The 18,978-nt window shown below is 47.2% G+C and overlaps 1 protein-coding gene across 6 annotated transcripts in view; it reads left to right on the top strand.

The window, feature by feature from the left end:
- CDK12 (cyclin dependent kinase 12) overlaps nucleotides 1–14,180 on the top strand; it is a 70,500-nt gene extending 56,320 nt beyond the window's left edge. The window contains exons 17-22 of one of the 6 annotated variants that reach the window (XM_063113246.1): nucleotides 78–182; nucleotides 1,997–2,106; nucleotides 2,418–2,454; nucleotides 4,083–4,130; nucleotides 8,519–8,722; nucleotides 10,861–14,180. The gene's annotated coding sequence lies outside the window, so the exon portion shown is untranslated. Of the gene's footprint in view, nucleotides 1–77; nucleotides 187–1,996; nucleotides 2,107–2,417; nucleotides 2,455–4,082; nucleotides 4,131–4,230; nucleotides 4,292–8,518; nucleotides 8,723–10,860 lie in introns of those variants that run through there. The other 5 variants (XM_063113248.1, XM_063113244.1, XM_063113245.1 and 2 more) reach the window with 5 other exon arrangements.
- Nucleotides 14,181–18,978: the final 4,798 nt, after the last annotated feature.

Raw genomic sequence — 18,978 nt, 5'->3', positions numbered from 1 at the left:
GCCTTTTGGGGTATGAATCATACTATTGCAAGGAAAGGAACTTGGAGCTCATCTTGCCCAACACCTTCATTTTACAGATGTGGAAACCGAGACCCAGAAGGGAGAAATCAGTTGAATTCTGTCCTGGAGTTGTCTTGTGTTCCTGAATTTGGAGAATTCCTGGGATCACAGGGAAAGGAAAGGTAGGTAAGTGTGGGGGGAGGAAAGCCAAGGGGAGACAGTAGGCAGGATATTATTCTTCATTGCTTGAAGTCTCACATTTGTCTCCTGAGTCTTGGAAGCAACCTAGGGGAGTCAGACTAGTGCAGCTTCTATGGAGCATTATTAGGGGTACATTTCTTTCATACAGCCTCTTCCAGAGGTCGTCTCATCTATTCCTTTGCTTCCAAGCAGACAGATCCTCTACAGCTCCTCATTCCCATGGCATTTTACCATGTCCTATAAGGTCTACAGGGAAGGAAATGCACCAACTATCCCAACTACTTCATAAAGAAATAAGTCCCACAATCAAGACTAAATATTGAGCTTTTTTGAAATCTTATCACAAGTTTCCCTGCCACAATATAAGCCACTGAAGAAAGTTAGACCAAAAAAATGTAGTGAGGAGTAGTCTTATACCTCTTGTCCCATATCTAAGCCTAGAACAGAAACAAAATTCAAATTCTAGTACCTGAAGGCTGAGTTAGAAATGCCTCTGAATTCATGTGGTACCATGGCCCTAGAACTCTTGGCCCCTCATGGCTCTTGTAGTGTCGGTATACACTGGAGAGAAGGGCAAGTTTCCAGCTGCCCCCATCCCTGCCCCCTTGCTTCCTTCACTGTTCATATGGAAAGGTTAAGGAGGGAAGGAATGAAGGAGAAAGGGGGCTTTCCCACCAGATTGCCAAAAGTGGCATTTCTTGGCATCCTCCTCCTTCCTTAAAAAAATTGGGCATTCTTCATTCTGTGCTTCATGAGACTAAGTTGGGGTGAGGGCAAGGATAGGCACAGAGCTTGGAAAGCAGTGCCAACAGAAACTTTGTTACACTGTCCAGGCCCCCAGCACCTTTTCCGCACCCCCAGAATTGTCTTCTCGTCTATCTTAGTACCCCATTTTATATCCCCAAAGCCACTGAGGAAGAGCAGATCTGCCTCTTTAAGAACCCCCAGCCTCACCCTGCCCTGCCTTTAGACCCTCAGAGTCATCTCCTTGACTGGCTGATTCTCTGCCTTCTCTACTGCAGACAGAATGAGAAAGGTCCCCTCACATCCCCCCAGGGCAGATTGGAAGAAATCCATCTGGGACCTCTACCTGCTTCCAAGTGCCTCAAGGGTGGTGGTAGAGGAGGAGAATTGTGCCAGGGGGTTGGAAAGGAAGATTCTTTTGTCAGGGGGGATCAGGAAGAAGCCTGAAAAAGGAGAGAAGATAGATGAAATTTGGGAACTGATTCTGTAGTCCTGCCTGCCTAATATAGGACTGGATATTCATAGTATGTATTGTTTGGGGGATTTTTTAGGGTGGTGCTGTTTACAGAGCTGCTGTTTCTACTCTAGAATGCAGAGCGATGGAGAAGAGTGTGCAGCAAAGAAGGAGAGAGGGTGGCAGGCTTTTTGTAAGCCCTCGTTCTCACCCTTTGTCTATCCTTACTCCAACATATTGCAGGCATACCAGAGGGGCTAAAAGGCCCTTAAAATATTCAGTCTAGATTCTGGGTGTTTCTCTAAGGAACAGAGCCTACCTCCCCACAGTCCCCACCAGGACTGCCTCATACTCTGAAGGTTTAGCCAAGGGTGTCAGATCTACAGCCTGAAGTCAGAGCCTGGAGCCTGCTCTGGAATCCAGGAGAAACCCTGAGCCTTGGAGGGGAAGGGGATAGACTTGAAGCAAATGGAAGTCAGAGATGGCAGTACCCAAAATTCCCTGCACTCCAGAGAAAAGGGACTAGTTGAGGTGGTCAGTATTAGCCTAGAGTTTAACTTTTATCTGATGGGACCTCTTTCCTTCTTCTTCCTTCAGTTTTTCCCATTGGTTGGGGAAAGATCTGGATGTCTGAACCTCCCACCTTGACACCTTGAAGGTTGTTTTGCAGATTCCCTCTCTGTAGCTACCAAAGCCATGGAGGAGAGGTAGGTAGGAAAGCAGAGAAAGAGGTAGACAGAGGTGGCAGTGCCATGGTGTCTATCTTCACCTAGGGAGAAGAAATAGACCAGAGACGAACCCAGGAGGAGATGCCTGCTCCTGAAACAGCATCCTTACCCCATCCTCTCCTGCTCCACTTCACACATGCTGACAAGGCTATGTGCCCAAGTGTGCCAGCTCTCCTGGCTGGTGAACCTGCTCTGCCGTGCAGGCAGCTGGCTCTCCACACCAGCACAGAGCACATGCTAAAGTCTCTTGCTCTGCTTTGCTCACTCATCTCAATATGTCTGTGTTGCAGATTCCTAGAGATAAAGGAGGAGGCTATGGTCTTGCAGGTAGGAAGGTAGTACAGTCTGGGGCCCATTGGGTGCATATCTGCCTGGCTAGAGGACAGATGGGGAGGGAAAAGGCTACTGGCAGCTCAGCCAAGCTCAAAGTTCTGGTGACTCACAGTATTGGGGGTGGTTCATGAAAACAACAGAGGGGAAGAGGGTCCTGGCCTGTTAGAGCTCTCTTTTGCCCTATTTCTTCCCACTCTGAGCTCTGTGGATGAAGGTCTCTCATCTAGACTGTGGGGCAAGAGGAGGTGCCAGCTATGAAAAAGGAGGGAAATGGGAGATAAGAGAGCAACAGAGGCTGAGCATTCCCATGAAGGGGCTTCTCAGTGAGGAAAGGATAGGGAGGTCAGTTATTCTTGCCCTACCGTATCCATTGGCTGCACAGAGGGTATTGGGCATCCACATGTGCTAGCGCAGTTCACTGCCCCTGGGTACCTTCCAGAAGAAGGGCTTTCCAGGCATATACAGCTACTTCTCATATGCCCTCACTTGCCTAGCTGACTCCAAATATTTAGAAAAAAATTTTTAAAAGCATTATTATAGAGCCAGCCCTGTGGATCACTCAGGAGAGTGTGGCACTGGTAGCGCCGAGACTGCAGGTTCGGATCCTATATAGGGATGGCCGGTGCATTCACTGGCTGAACGTGGTGCAGACCACACCATGCCAAGAGTTGCCATCCCCTTACCGGTCAGAAAATGAATGAATGAATGAATGAACGAATGAATGAATGAATGAAAAGCATTATTATAAGACCAGAAGCTGGAAGGATTACCACTTGGTCTCAGTACTCTCTTTCCTGGAAACAGACACCTGGGACAAGAGAGGAGCATCTAGGGGCTTCTAGGTTGGCTGAGCCAGGGTGTTGGTATAGGCTAGGAGTGTATGCAGCACCATACATCTTCAAAAGTGCTGATTCCCTCCTCCCTTACAGGCTAGGTGGGCAATATAGCATCTTCTCCATTCTTTCTGAATCGGGAGGATGATAGGATGTTGTGTTTAAGATCACAGGAAAAAGAGGCTAGAAGGTAGACCAGGAGAACCATCCATTCTTGTGAGTGGAACTGGCAAAGGGAAACAGTTAGGGATCTTGGATGCCAGTGTATCCAGACACATAATAACAAGCATCCTACCTCTAACCTTAAAGAAGGGTGGGCTAAGAGGAAGAGGGTTCTGTGACGGACCCTGAGTTCTCATTTGCCTATTTCTATTTCTTTCATTGTGGTGGCTCTTCTTTCCAGCTGGAGTGAGGGGCCCTCTGCCCAGCTGCTCCTGGTGATCCAGAGAAGGCTTTGGTTGGAGAAAGGGATAGACTTGCCACTCTCTGTGCAGGGAGACAGGAATAAGTCCACTTCCCCAGCTCTCCCTGGCAGTATAAGAAGCCCAGAGGCCCCTGCTGGAACATCCATAATAAAGCTCAGTCCTGAATGAAACCAACACTTCACCTGGTCCTGGGTATAAAAGTGGTACTGTGAGGAGGAGTCTGAGTATACTAGGTGGGGTGTAGGCAGGTGTGGGGCATTCAGCCCCAGGAGAGATAAGAATCACTCCTGAATACCGCATTCTCCCTGATCCTGCTCTGTCTTACAACCCTTTTTCTACCCCCTTTTCTTTCTCCTCCCTTTAGGCAACTCTACTCCTGGCCACCTCATCCCTTCCAGTCTAAGAGGACATAGTAAGTAGTTACTGTTCCCTACACTTTTCTCTCTCTCACTCTTCTCCTCTCCTCCCAGCTCCCACCTGAGAGCTACCCTTATTTGAACTCTTTCCATCAGTGTGAAAGTCACCAAGGTCTGAACCTATGATCCCCAGCTTCTTTTGCTCCCCTGACCCTGAGAAGGCTACTGAAATCAGTCCTCATTCTTCCACAAACTGGCCAAAACTGGTATGTCTGCTGGCATCAAGGGCCCTGCCCTGGGATAGAGAGTAGTCCTAGGGGTGCAGTGGGGTCCCAGCCCTAAATGTGTGTGTGCCTGTACATTGGACACACTGGTTTATTAGTGTTATTTCAGCATTGTGATGCAGAGAGAGTAAGTGTAACAGCTGCTCCTTGCTTGCAGTGTTTATTGTTACCTAGAGACAACCTTCTGGCTTTTTCCCAGCTCCCCTTCCCCCCCCCAGCCCAACCCCCTCCCTGCCAACAATCCTGCTCTCCCCACACTGGTGGGAAATTTATAGCTTGCCCATACCATGCTTTTAACCCTCTCCTGTCCATAGGGTAGATGGGCCAAGGGAAGCCAAAGTGAGCAGTGGGCATACTTGGGCCCCAGCAGGATGGAATAATGTGTGGAGGAGGGAGGGAGGAAAGACATCCCCCTCCATTCTTTATGTCCAGTCTCAGGCAGTTGCCATCTTGGCTCTTATGTGGAGAGAAAAGAGGAAGGAGCTTTGGCTCTAGCCTTGAGATCCTGGAGGAGCTCCTTTGGACTTAGTCTTAGGAACTCAGCATCCTCCTCAAAAATTTATTCTCTTTCCTACGCATCTCTGAGCTCCCAGGTGGGTTGCCTAGACCTGAGCAAATATGAAAGTACTCAAAAAGTTCATGGAAAAATAGAATTAAAAGAGAAACAAATCTTTCCATGAACTTTTTGAAGTACCCTGTACAATAAGGTAGTATTGAAACAGGAGCGGTAAATACAGAGTGGCAGGATCACCAGCCCTTCCTTTCTGCCTGAGAGAAAGGTAGCTATAGAGGTAAACAAGAGGCTCAAGCTTGAGAGATGCTGGCCAGACCTCCACAGCTGGGTAGATGTCAAACATGAAGCCTGCTGCTGAGCCTGGTGGGGAAAACCTGCTCACCTTAACTTTACCCTGAGCCCAGCACTACAGTCCTGAGAGATTCCCAGGACATTCTCCAAGCTGGTCTTCTTGCTCTGGTTAGGCTGCTCTTTTCTCCTTGTCCCTTTTCTCCTGCACATCTTTTGGTTTGATACCTCGGGGCAGATCCAAGAGACTGAGAAGACTGAGGCATCCTAGTGATGGCCTCAACAAAGCTGGGGAAAGAGAAGTTCCCTCTGGCCCCTCCTGACCTAGGACCTTTCTTGGAGGGGCACCATGTCATCTATTCACCATCCTCAGTGGAAACAGAAGAGAGGAAAAGGAATCAGATTTTAGCAGAAAGGCCTTACCAGCTAGCCATGAAATAAAATAAACAAACTAGGGGGCTGGTTGGTTAGCTCAGTCAGTTAGAGCGCAGCCTTGTAAACATCAAGATCAAGGGTTCGGATCCCAATACAGGCCAGCCACCAAAAAATTTTTTTGAAGTTCCTTTCAAGATTTTAGCAGAAAGGATAGAGATTAGATATATGGGAAATCTTACCCTTGGGATGAAAGTCTTCAGAATGGGCCCATTTCTCTTCAGAGATTTTCCTTCTGCCTGCGATGGTTTTAAGTCTGTGCCTACCCAAGTAGTATTGGAAGAATAGGGTTACTTTTCCAAGCTTCCTCCAGACAGCCTCAGCACAGTTTCCATATAGTGCACACATCCTCAGTCCTTCTAAATGTAGTATGTATGGTGGTTTGGAGGCAGGCAACCCTGGGTTCCCATGTCAGCTCTGCCACTTACCAGCTGTGCCACCTTGGTAAGTCACTTAATCTCTTTGAGCCCTAGTTTTCTTGTCTATGAAATGCAGGCAAACAACTACCCCTTAAGGTTGTTGTGAGAATTTTATGAAACAATGTGTGTAAAGCATCTAGGACAATGCCTGATACTCAGTAGATGCTCAGTGAACAGTGGTTGATGCAATAGAGAACAGTCAGCCCTCCATATCCATGGGTTCTACATCTGTGGATTCAACCAACCATGGATCAAAAATATTAGGAAAAAAATTGCATCTGTACTGAACACATACAGACCTTTTTTCCTTGTCATCATTCTCTAAACAATACAGTATAACAATTATGTACATAGCATTTACATTGTATTAAGTATTATAAGTAATCTAGAGGTTATTTAAAGTATACAGGAAGATGTGCATAGGTTATAGGCAAACACCATGCCATTTTATATCAGGGACTTGAGCATCCCCAGATTTTGATATCTGTGAGAGATCCTGAAACCAATCCTCCACAGATACTGAGAGATGACTGTACTATTACTTTTATGGAGTCAGCAGGGCTGACATTGCTTCAAAGACTCTTTGATTCTGCTGAAATTATAGGCCTAATGTGTATGTGTGCATATGCTTGGGAGAATGTTCATAGTTTTCTTCATTATGTGGAGTAGGGTGGCAGTCCCATGGAAAAGAAGTAGCCCCAGTCCCTTGACTCAGACTCCCCAAAAAATCACATCCCCCATTCTGATGTCTCTCAAGCCTAGAGCACCTTAGCCACTGTTCTGCCTGGAAGTACAGCTTCATCCAGGATGGAGCTGAGAGATATAGCCATTAGAAGGATAGTGACAACTAGCATTTGCCAGGCACTTTAGAGTTTGTCAGGTACATTTACCTATATTAGGTTTTTTGATACCCAGAAAAACCCAGTAAAGAAAAGAGAACTCAATAGGTATTGAGTGCCTACTGTGCACCAGGCATTGTATTGGGTATACTTTTTTAAAGTATGTTTAAAATTTATAGAGTATTTCATCACTTAGGTACGCTGTGATGTATAAGGCTTATCCCCTATTTTTAATCATTTAGATATTTTACTGTTATAAATAATATCACAGTGAATATCTGAACACATAAAACTTCATGCATTTTTAACAGTAAATTCCAAGAAGTGGAATTATTGCGTCAACAGATATGAATATCCACCCCCCATGGTTATGTTCATTTTATTGATGTACCCTAATGAGAATAATATGTATTAATCTTCCTATTTGGAATTCTACAATGGAAACACAAAGGTAGCCCCTTCTCCCTCCTATACCCAACAGAGACATTAATAATCTATCATAGCTTTTTAAAATTTTGAGATAATTGTAGGTTCACGTGCAGTTGTAGGAAATAAGAGAGAGATCCCTTGTACATTTTGCCCATTTTCACCAAATGGTCACATTTTGCAGAACTATAGTATAATATTACAACCAAAATATTGACATTGGTGCAATCTACCCGTTTTGTTCAGATTTCTTTAGTTTTACTTATTCTCATGTGTGTGTCTAGGTATGTGTATTAAGTGCTATACAATTTTATTACTTATGTAAGTTCTTCTGTCTACCACTATAGTCAAGATACTGAACAGTTCCAGTACCACAAAGATTCCTCATGTTGCCATTTTATAATCACACCTACCTCCCTCTCACCCACCTCACCCCCTCATTAACCCTTGGTACCACTAACCTGTCTTCCTTTTCTAAAATTTTGTCATTTCAAAAATGGAATCATACAGTATATAACTTGTAGGGTTGGCTTTTTTCATGTAGCATAATTCCCTGGAGATTTATCCAAGTTTTCATGTGTATCAACAGTTTGTTCCTTTTATTTATGCCATCGTATAGATGTCCCACAGTTTGTTTGTTTAATCATTCACCTGTTGAAGGACATCTGAGCTGATTCCAGTTTTTGGTTTTTACAAATAAAGTTGCTATGAACACTCGTGTACAGATTTTTCTGTGAACATAAACATTTTTAACATTATCAAGTTGATCATCAGGAAGGTTCTATCACTTTGTACTCACTAGCAATGAATGAAATAGCTCATTTCATTTGTTTTGCTGAACGTTTTATATTCACAATTATTAAAATTCTTGGCCCTTTGGGTATGGCACTACTCTTATCTCCATTTTATAGATGAGGAAAATTGAGGCTCACAGTAAGTCATTTTCCCAAGATTACTTGCTGGTAAGTGGCAAAGAAGAGCCCGGAACCTGAGATAATAGGGCTCTTTCCACCACATCAGACTTTCTCAGATGGGAGGTCTTTCTACAGTTGACTAAGGCTGCTGGGAAAAGGATGTGGGTGCTACTAGCAGAGAGATGTTGGGGGCAGGGAGAGCACTGGAGCAACCTGGGTCAACTAAAGTCCTCAAAGCCAATTTTGGTTCATATGTTAGAAGAGCAGCATTGTCATGGAGCAGGAGACAATATGGTATGTGCCCTTGAAATTGTTTCCCCTTTTCCAGAGAAAAATAAGACTGACATGGATGGAGCCTTTGATCAATCTACCCACAGACCTGAGACCTGGAATGGGGAAGGGAGGATCCAGCCTTTGGATATCTATCAAAGGATGAGTGATCAAGGTCTTCCTTGGGAATATGAAGCAAAATGTGTTTCTGTGGTCTGAGGAGATTGAGGCCCAGGACAAGTGAGCTCTCTATCCTGGAGGGGTAAGGGAGATAGAGCACTTTTTTATTATTGTTTTTGGTGATGGGGGAACCACAGTTCATTTACACACATACACACACACACACACACACACACACACACACACACACACACACACAGCTTGGGCAGGCTTAGAGTCTGGGACATGTTGCAGAGGGGACAAGCAGGGTGGAAGCAAAAATGCCAGTCTAGTACTTAGTCCTGACTTTACCACTGCTGTTTCCTTCCAACTGAGGTCATGGACAGTTAAGTCAGAAGAAGCTAGCCTCAGCTCCTGGGCACTAGTTGAAGCTGACAGGTGGAAACCTAGAGTTGGCCCTAATGTGATGGATGGTAGAGATGCCAACTTGCAGGAGGGGAGGAGTGGCTCCTCTCTTGGGAGCTGTGTCTGGCCAGAGGCTGCCACTTCCCACCTCCTGCTGGAGCTGGCTCTTTTATAGTTGTTACCATTGCTCCTTTGGCCTATTCCAGTAGCTGTAGACTCATAACAGTTTTCCCCATTTACTAACAGCTCCAGAATCAGGCTGAGATTACTTATCACTCTTCTCCATCTCCTTCAGCCCATCAGGAACAGCATATCTCCCAGTGGCACCCACTATTCCTACCCAATAATTCCAGCCATGGGGGATATTGACACTGAGGTTGAGACTGGAATGAGTATTATATAGGGCCACAATGCATCACTGAAAGGATATCTATTCTGAGACTGTCTTTTGGTTGGAAGTTCTTAGACAAAGGGAGACTGCTCTGTACTGGCTTTTCCCCCTCCTCCCTGTACTGGGATTGCCTGACTCTCAGAGGTCCTGAATGTGGCTGGGAATATAGCTACCTTCCCTTGGAGCCAAGATGGTTCCTAACCAGGAAATCTCAGGACCCCTAACTTGTTCCCTTTCCTTGGCTGCTGCTCTATTCCAGGTCCTCTCCTCTCCTGCCACCACTCCCTTCCCATTCCTCTTTTCTCTTCTCTCCCTTTCTCAGCAAGTTTTTTATGTGATTACAGGCACTGCATGGTAATTAGTGCTAAACTCATTTGCACAACTACAGTTAATTGGCTACAACAATTAATTAATGTGTTGGAAATTTGGCACTGGAAAAAAAAGTTTCTCATCAAAAAAAGGGCAAAAAATTGTAGAATGAGGTATCCATAAAAATCGAGAGCAGGCTTCAGAAGCCCAGCTGGGCCTCAAACTTCAGGCTGGCCTCAGATGCCTTCCCACTCTCAACTTCAACGCATTTTTCTCTTTCCTGTTTCATTTTTTTCTTCCTTTCTTTCTCCCTTTCTGTTCTCTTTTTTTCTTTCCTTTTTTTTTTTTTTTTTACAACTTAAGCAAACTCATTTCCCTGATAAAATATAGCATGACTAATGGCTAGAGCATGTAAAAATCATTGGGAAAATGTCCTTGGAAGACGAATGCATTTTCAGCAGAATAATTAACTTAATTAACAAATTCACATGCATATTCATCAGGCTATTAATGTCTTCTCGGCTCAGCTTGATGAACATTGCGGTAATAACCATCTCATTTACATACTGCATTCTACTGCGATCCAAAACAGACAACATACAGACACACACACACACACTCACACACACACACACACACACACACACACACACACACACACACGAAAACACACAACATGCCTGGGCCACTCTCTACTCCAAGTTGCTTGGGAGTGTGTGTGTGTGTGTGTGTGTGTGTGTGTGTGTGTGTGTGTGTGTGTGTGTGTGTGTGTGTGTGTGTGTGTGTGTGTGTGTGTGTGTGTGTGTGTGTGTGTGTGTGTGTGTGTGTGTGTGTGTGTGTGTGTGTGTGTGTGTGTGTGTGAGAGAGAGAGGCAGGGAGTGGGTGAGTGGGGTTCACTCTCGGCTCCAAGTTGGTTGGGAGTGGGGGGGGAGCAGGGAGTGGGTGAGTGGGAACCCCAACTGAGTGGTGTGATCTTTAGAGGGTCGTGAGTCAGGTGGGTTAGGGGTGCCCACATGTGGATGTCTGAGAGAACTTCATTCTCTTTCTCTCTCTCCCCCCCTTCCTCTCTCCCCTCTCTCCTGCTGTCTCACTCTGCCTCTTTTTCCTTGTTTCCTTTTCTCTGTATCACTTTCTCTCTTCTCTCGCTTCTCGGCCCCCACCCCCCTTCTCTCTAGGGAAAAACTTGGTATCTGTGCCAACTTTTTTCCTCCTCCCCTCCTCCCTCTCTCTTCTCCTTCCCCTCTTCCAACTGCTGCCAGCCGGCATCGGCGCCGAATTGCCATCTCCTTGAGCTCTCTGTGGAGCAATCTCAGAGAGCAGTAAGGTGTGACGCCGGGCTCTGCCGGCTTCGCAGCACCGCCTGCGGAAAGAGCGCAGGATGGCGGAGGAAGATTAAGAGAAATCGCAAGCAGGGCTCGGCTGCCATTGGTGTGTGCAAACGCCGAGGAGGAAGGGAGAGGGAGAGCGAGGGGGGAGAAAAGGGGGGAAAACCAGCAGCTGTCGGCCTAATTCTTCTAACACTCTGCTTGTGGTCATATTAGAAAAACAGATTATGCCCCTCGGTGCCACTCACTTATACTTGACATACGTTAATGTTCTATATCTCCATTCTCCGGGTCTTGACGACGGTGGACTTGAGGTCGAGGAGAATGGGGGCCTCGGTTGCCAAGGAGCACAAAAGACTCTGTTTTCTCATTCTCTTTTGGCCTCCAACCCCAGTCTCTACTCGCCCTTTAGGAAGCAAGCCTGGGCCCAGTTTGCATCTGATGCCATCATTTGGCCCTGCGTTTTGCAGCCCCTTAGGAGGTGCAGAGGTCGGAGGACACCTAGGAACCCCATCTCTTAAAAGTCACTCTCCCCATTACTCTTAATAGGTCTGTTTAGGGCCAAGTGAGACCAGCTTTGTGGCACCCCCGCCCCTGACGGCCTTCTCCATCAAATCAGAAGTTGGGAGTCAAAGAAAGGGGTCTGTGATAGCGGATGCTCCAAAACAGGGTTACTTAGAAGCCATAAGCAAAGCAAGGCCAGGAATGTTTGAGTTGCTATGGAAACCAGGTTCCTTCTTCCTGGCAGGAAGGGAGGAGTGCCTGAGGCCTTCCTCCTCCTACCAATCCTGAAGGTTGTAAAGGCGGAGTTTGCTAGGGGGGAGGGCGGAGGGCTGGTCTTAGAGGACAAACCAAAGATTCCCCACAGCTGGCCTGCCAGTCCAGAGCCCTTTGACCCCCACCTTCCCTATCCGCCCACCCCAATATTCTGTCAAAAGAGACTTTTCCTCTGGTGCTTTGTCCTCTATGGAAACCTGTTGCTTAGCAACCACTAGTGCTTCTTCCTAATAAGTCACAGGGACTGAGAGATATAATATCTGTCTATCTTCAGTTGCCCTTCCCTGTCTATATTTAATAACTGGAGCCCTGTCTTGGGTTCCCTTGGCACCCCCTGCTTTAGAGGGCTCTTAGAAGGATTAAGCTGCAGCCTGAAGAAAGAAGGTTACACCCAAGAAAGAACTTCTGAACAAAGAAGAATAGGAGAAAAGACTGGAGTAGGTAGGGGATCAAGGGAAGCTGTGGCATCTTATTCTCTTAAGTATAGGTAGAGAGAAAAAGAAGTATTCAGAACTTGGAATGTGGGAAGAAGGTGTCCACAGGGCCAGCTCCAGAACCTGGAGTGGACCCTAACAGCTGCTTCCCAGGCTGGCATGTTCCACTCCCCACACCCTTCCCTGCCCCTGCTTCCTGACCATTTCCAGTGTAGGTCCCTCCTATATTTCTGTATGTGAGAGGCCCATTGGATCACCGGTTTCCTGGTGTCTGAATGTTGGTGTCCAGAGAGGGGGATGTGCTGATGTCTAGCCCCCAAGGTTTGGGTATCCCAAAGATTTTCAGTCACTAGTTAGGAGTTCTTCTGAGCTCTAAACTGGAAAACCCCACACCTCATCTGGCAGTGGAGGATGTACAATATCACCAAAAAAATGAGGAGCAAGGAAGGCCTAAGGTAGCCTAGTGCCTGTATGCAGCACTGGGAGACCTGGATTTGGGCTTCCCTCTCTTTACTTTCCTGTGATCCCTGGCTATCATTCACTTAATCTTTTAAACCCTTTGTTGCATCATCTGTAGACCAAGAACAATAATATATTTACCTCACTAGACTTTAGCAGGATCACATAAAAGAATATGTGAAAGAAAACACTCTGTAAATTGTCGAATTTAACTAAAAAATACTATCTTAAGGTCTGAAAAAGTTCTGATTGCTTGGGAGAGGGAGATGTCATGAATCCAGCCCAGCCCTGGGCTTAGAAAAGGCCCTTCCCACAGCTATCTCCACTGCTGGTCTTCTATTAGTTTGCTGGTGGGTAGGGCAGAGAGCTAATAAATCAAAATTAAACACAAAGCTTGTCTAGGGAGAGTCATGCCAGTGTCCCTATCATTCTCCTCAGCTCCAGTCCCAACTTTTGACCTCCAGACCTCAGCAGCCAAGACAGCAGACCTGCTGACACCCCACCCTAACCATCCCTTTCCCCGGTCAGCATCTTCACTGCCATCATGCTAGCTCACAGATTGTACAGTTTCACCCGCCATACCCCCCTTTTCCACACCTCTTCCAACCCAAGCCTTCTGTGGGAGACAGATGGGGTGTCTGCGATGGAAAAGGCTCTGGGCTCTACGCCGCCTTGGGTGGGCAGTCCCCCTCCCCTTCTCCTCACTACTCCTTCTCCCCACCTAAGACACTCAGATTCACCCCGAGCAGCACTGGGAGCTGCTGAAGATTCCAACTCTCTTTTCTTCTCAAGCTCAGCCCCAGAAGCAGAGCCAGAATGGAATCTTTCTCTGAGACCCAGACCCCAGCCCCTCTTCCTGGAAGATCAGTGCAAAGGAGAAAGTAGGTTAGGGGATGGTAGGGCTACATGTGATGGGACTAATTGGAGAGAAAGGGAGAGGCCCAGTGCTTTTCACTGAGGACTAGATGGCTGGGGTTTGGGGGCCTGAGTTGACAGACAAGGCTAAGCTTGGGCAGCTTCTTTGTTCTAGAAATCTGGCATCCCTGGAGGGAGGCTCAGCATGGGGATGGGGAAAGGGAGCTAACATTACAGAGCACCAACTGTGAGCCAGGCACAATGCCAGAGCCTTTCCATACCTGTACTCACAACTAGCGGGTGAGGAGTCAGGGTAAATAGATGTCTCATGAGCTCCCAGCATCTCAACACAGTTAACCACCTCCTCCTTTGGTTCTGTGATGTCACCGCCAGTTCTTCTGCCACTCTGGCTGTTCTTTCTCTGTCTACTTTGCAAACTCGTCCTCAACTCCTTAGACTCAGTCAAGTCCCCCAATTATAGTACTTTCGTGGCACTATTTATCTTTCAATGCACTTAGCACAGTTATTTCATACTTATTTGTGCAATCATTTGAATAATGATCCTAGTTTCATTGGATGAAAAATTCCATAGGGGCAGTGACCACTGTGGATGTGCCTGTGTTCACCAGTGTGCTCCCAGTGCCCAGCACAGTACCTAGCATAAAGCAGCTGTTTGGTAAATGTTTGCTGAATGAATAAATAAATGACAGAGGGATATCTCTCTGGCCTAAACTCAGCTTCTTAGCCACTCCCTCACCCCAGAGCTGACCCACCTCAATGTGTGCACTAGAGAACAGGGTACCTGGGAGGTTCTCCCTGGAAAAATCCATCAGGACAGGACCAGCCTTAGTTCCAGGATATGGCATCCCTGCTCTCTGCTAGAGCCTGGCCCTGCCTGTCTGCTCTCAGCTTCTCCAGGGATTGATAGAATTCAAAGTCCCAACAATTTCTCCCCATATGGGGGCCTGAAATCACTCATGTGAGCTGGAGGGGATGGGAATTCCATCAGAGATGGATCCTCTGGAGGAAAACTTTCCTTTTCTGTTTTAGCTGTGACTGTAGAGACCATCTGCTGTCACCCCTCTGTTTACCTCTGTCCTCCTCCTGGGCATCAGGAAAGGAGATGGTTAAACCAAGTAGGAGGGATAGTTTACCAGAAGCAGGGCAGGCTGCTTGCTCCTTGAAATGTCTGGGGAGCTGGGTGTTGAGTCTCAGCCAGGTGATTGGAGAAGAGGAACACAGGACCCAGGAACAGCAAGTCCTCTGGGGCTCTACTCTCTAGACCCTGGGAAGCAGGCAGTGGTCAAAATGACCTCTAGGGAGTGTCAAGCCTCCAGCCCAGGGCTTTATCTGACTTCTTTGCTGCCTTTGCCATCTGACCTCAAACAATATTTCCAAATTTGTGGGGTGTTAAAGTTAGGCCAGGCCTGGTAGCTCCTTGATTTTCCTGGCCACTCTCCATTCCTAACCTTGTACAAGCACACAGTTGCCAGCTTCCCAGTCCAGTGCCTCTCTGATCCAGCTTAGCACCAATATCCAGTCCTCACACAGCAGCCTCTCACTCAGTCAATTCCCTTATCCTGACACTGCCCCTCAGCACCCAGGTATCTAGGGTCATAGATCTGGAAACCATTCTGGGGAGTGTTGCTCTCTCTGACCTCACCTGTTCTCTAGGCCCCTAATAAAGCAGGACAACTCAGGCTGCAGGCCAAGTCCTTGTGTCCTCATCAAAGGCAACATCTGTCCCTTCCAAGAAGATAACCCGGGGGTTGGAGAGAAAACAGGTACAAGGGAGAAACCCCGATCTTGGTTGAGCCCTCACTCCATGAGGGCTGAGACAGCCACAGAGGCCTACACCCACACACGCCCTTGCACAGGGCTTCATGCCTCTGAGCCCCCACATATGAGAGCCCCTCCTGGGCTCACCCAGCTACCTGGGCTGCTGCTGTTGCCAAGCGGCCTTCTTTTATTCATGCGTTGTTTTACTGTTGGAAAATGCTGCTGCTTGCCGCTGTTGGAGGCGTTCCTGCCAAATTCATCCCAACATCTTGGCCTGGCATCAGGGCGGCATGCTAATGTGGAAATTTAAAGAGCTGCTCAGCTTTAAATTGGAATTTTAAATGAGCAGCAGTGCTCCAAGGGGACCTGGGCAAAATTGAACAGTATCTGATCCACCCTTCCTCCTCCCACACCCACAGCATCATCTCAAGTTCCTTCTGCCTCTCCATTAGATTTGGACACTGGATGAAGAAGTGGCATGGGACACACTAGGGGAAGAGGGAGCTACCAGGGCAGAGGAATTGTTGCAAGATGGGGTCACACAGACCAGTAAGTAGCTGGGATTCCCCACTCAGGACCAAGAAGGGATCCATTGCTTTCTGTCATGGGCAAATGAAGGCAGGGACCCACTCCACAAGGGTGCAGGGCTGGAGGTGGTGAAACTGAGGTTACATCCTCACTTCCTATTTTACCAGGAAACAAGAAGAGAAGGCCTGCTCTGCAGAGAAGAAGGAAGGTGGAATTCCATGAAGACATTCACACACAACATACACTTGTGCACACTGGAATGTATGCACGCAGCTGTGCATGCAGGTTGGATGTTTGCTGAGGCCGCTGTAGCAAATGCACACATAGCTCACACATCACCTATGTATGGAGAGGAATTACACTTGGCCGGGCGGTCTTTCTTTCCATATGCAGGCCATTGTCCTAACCCAGAACAAGCTGACTTCTGCAAGTTGCTATCCTGAACTGTGCCCCAGGTTTTTCCATGGATCTTAATTCCCAGCTCCTGGCAGCTACCTTGAGTCAGCTGTGGTGATGGAGCCCTGCAGCTCCTCTGCCAGGATGGAAGCAGGGGGCACCTGAGGTCATCCTGTACACTGTCTTGGCCACAGTGTGGTGCCTTCTCTGGTGACCACCAAATGACAGGCTCAGACATCTCACCTGGGAGAGGTGCTGGGCACAGCCTTGGTTTCAGAGGGAAGAAGGGGCAATTGGGAGGCAAAAGAGGCAGAATCTGTACCTCTCTGTGATCTCTTCTCCTTAACTGTCTCCAGGAGACCAGTGGCCTCTCATTGTCTGAAAGCACTTATTAAGGGCCTATCCTCAAGGAGGAATCATGCTTAGATTAGCAGTGCCTTACAATTTTCTGGGTTGATGGCAGCCCTGAAAATCTAGATGTGCTGTCCCCATTGAAGCATCCACAGTAACTCACATGGTGACTTCAACCTTACCTATATTAAGCTGCCAGACCAAGGGATGCTTCCAGACCTTCTTCAGCATTCCCCCTCCTTAAGAGAAGGAGCCAGCTCCTCCCGGGGCTGATGTGGCTGCCAGCCAAGAGGCTTGGGGCAGGCCTGGAGCATGCAGCTGGCACCTGCCCATAAGATCCCCAAGGAACACCCTCCTCCCCCACTCCCATAGCCCCATTCAGATGGCCCCTGGGCTACAGGGAGACAGAGCTCACTTTTCTCCATTTGCAGAGAAAACTTTAAGCTGGAAAGCCAATCACCTCCCTTTCAATTGTAACCTCCTCCAAGATCCACCACCCAGACTAGATACACTAAAAACTAACCAGGAAATTTTTCCAGGCAGGACTAAACAATATAGTTTAGTAGTTTATAGTAGTTATAGTTTATAGTAGTAGTTATAGTTTACAGTAGGGGTTGATCTGGGGCTGGATAAGGGAATTTGAGTGATGAGGCCTGGGCTGGAATTCTGGGAGAAGTTGCTGAGGTCAAGAGATGTATAAGAAAGAACAACTTGATGTGAGTAAGATAGGACAGGGAGACATGAAGGGGAGTGGCTGAATCAATCTGCCTCTCTCATCTAATTAGCTACATGCAAATAATATGCAAATAACACCCTCTTTGTTTAGAGACCACAGGGCTGGTGCTTTTGGGAAGTGGATTTCAGAGGGACCTCCAGGCAGCATCTTTGAGACCCAAGACATGGGACACCCAGGCTCAGAAGAGAGGCCAGAGTGTGTCCATCTAGTTCTAGCTTATTCTCTGGGTGGGCTCACTTTCTGTGAGCCTCAGTTTCCCTATGTGTGAAGTGACAAGACTGTACTGGATGATCTCTTAAGGCTTCTTTCCAGTACTGACAGTCTGGGGTTCTCTGATGTAGGGCCCAGTGCCAGTACAGGGTGGAGGGGTTGATTCCATTCTGGAGTAAGTCAAGTCCCTTGGCTCTCTTGCTGCTGCTGCCCATCTCAGCAGTTCTGCCATGCCATTCCCCATACCCCCACGCACCTGCCGTCCCAAACTTAGGCAGTTTTCTGAAGGCAGTGTTTGTTCCCTCCCACTCCATGCCTTTACTCACTGTTTCCTCTGCCTGGAATGCCCTTCCTGCTTTAGCCTCTCACTTGGCTAACTCCTTCTCCAACTCCAACAGCCTTACCCACCTTACCCCTCCACTCCCCAGTTATGGCAAGGTGTCTCCTTTCTAGGTGCCCCCATGCACTATCTGTTTTCTTCTCTCTATTCCTGCTAGATAGTGAACTCCTGGGTTTTGCTGAAGACTGAATCTCCAGTATAGGCATATTAGTTTCCCTAGTCTGCTGTAAAAAATTGCCACACCTTGGAGACTTAAAACAACAGAAATTTATTCTTTCACATTTCTGGAGGCCAGAGGTTCAACATCAGTTTCACCAGGCCAAAATCAAAGTGTTAGCAGGACTATGCTCTTTCTGGAGGCTCTCAGGGAGAATCTGTTCCTTTTTCAGCTTCTAGTGGCTGCTAGCATTCCATTGCTTGTGGCCCTGTCACTCCAATTTCTTCCTCCATCTTCACATTTCTTTCTACTCTTATGTGTGTATAATCTACCCCCCCCCCATTTTATTTGCTTCTGTCTTATAAGGACACTTGTGGTAACATTTAGGGCTCACCCAGATGATCCAGAATAATCTCCTCATCTCAGGATTCTTACCTTAATCATATCTGCAGAGACCCCTTTTTCCAGATAACGTAACAATCACAGGTTCTGGGGATTAGGACGTGAACATATCTTTGGGAGACATTATCAGACTACCAAAATAAGCAAAGACATTTTTAAATTTACCATTTATTAAGTATCTATCAGGTGCCAAACACTGTACATACATTTTTCTCATCCCATTTGTCTCGCAATAACCCTGAAAGGTAGATATTAATGCCTCAATTCTACAGATGAGGAAACTGGCTCAGGGAGGTTAAGTCACCTGCCTAAGGTCACATAGATGGTAAATGACAATGCTGGGATATGAAACCGGATGAGCTTGGCTCCAAAGCCAGCATACTTTTTGCCTCACCAACAGCCTCTGAGCCTACCCCAGGCCCTGGCACAGATTTCTTGCCTGAATGGGTGTGCAGAAAGAGATAGGTGGACAAGAGAAGGGAAGATGAGTCCCCGCCTTCCTAGTGACACTGACTCAAGCTTTCTTCTGCCAAAGCTCCCTCGC

This window comes from Cynocephalus volans, chromosome 10 (assembly GCF_027409185.1).
Source record: "Cynocephalus volans isolate mCynVol1 chromosome 10, mCynVol1.pri, whole genome shotgun sequence".
In the NCBI taxonomy this organism is placed as follows: Eukaryota; Metazoa; Chordata; class Mammalia; order Dermoptera; family Cynocephalidae; genus Cynocephalus; species Cynocephalus volans.
This window is presented reverse-complemented; position numbering and strand designations above follow the sequence as displayed.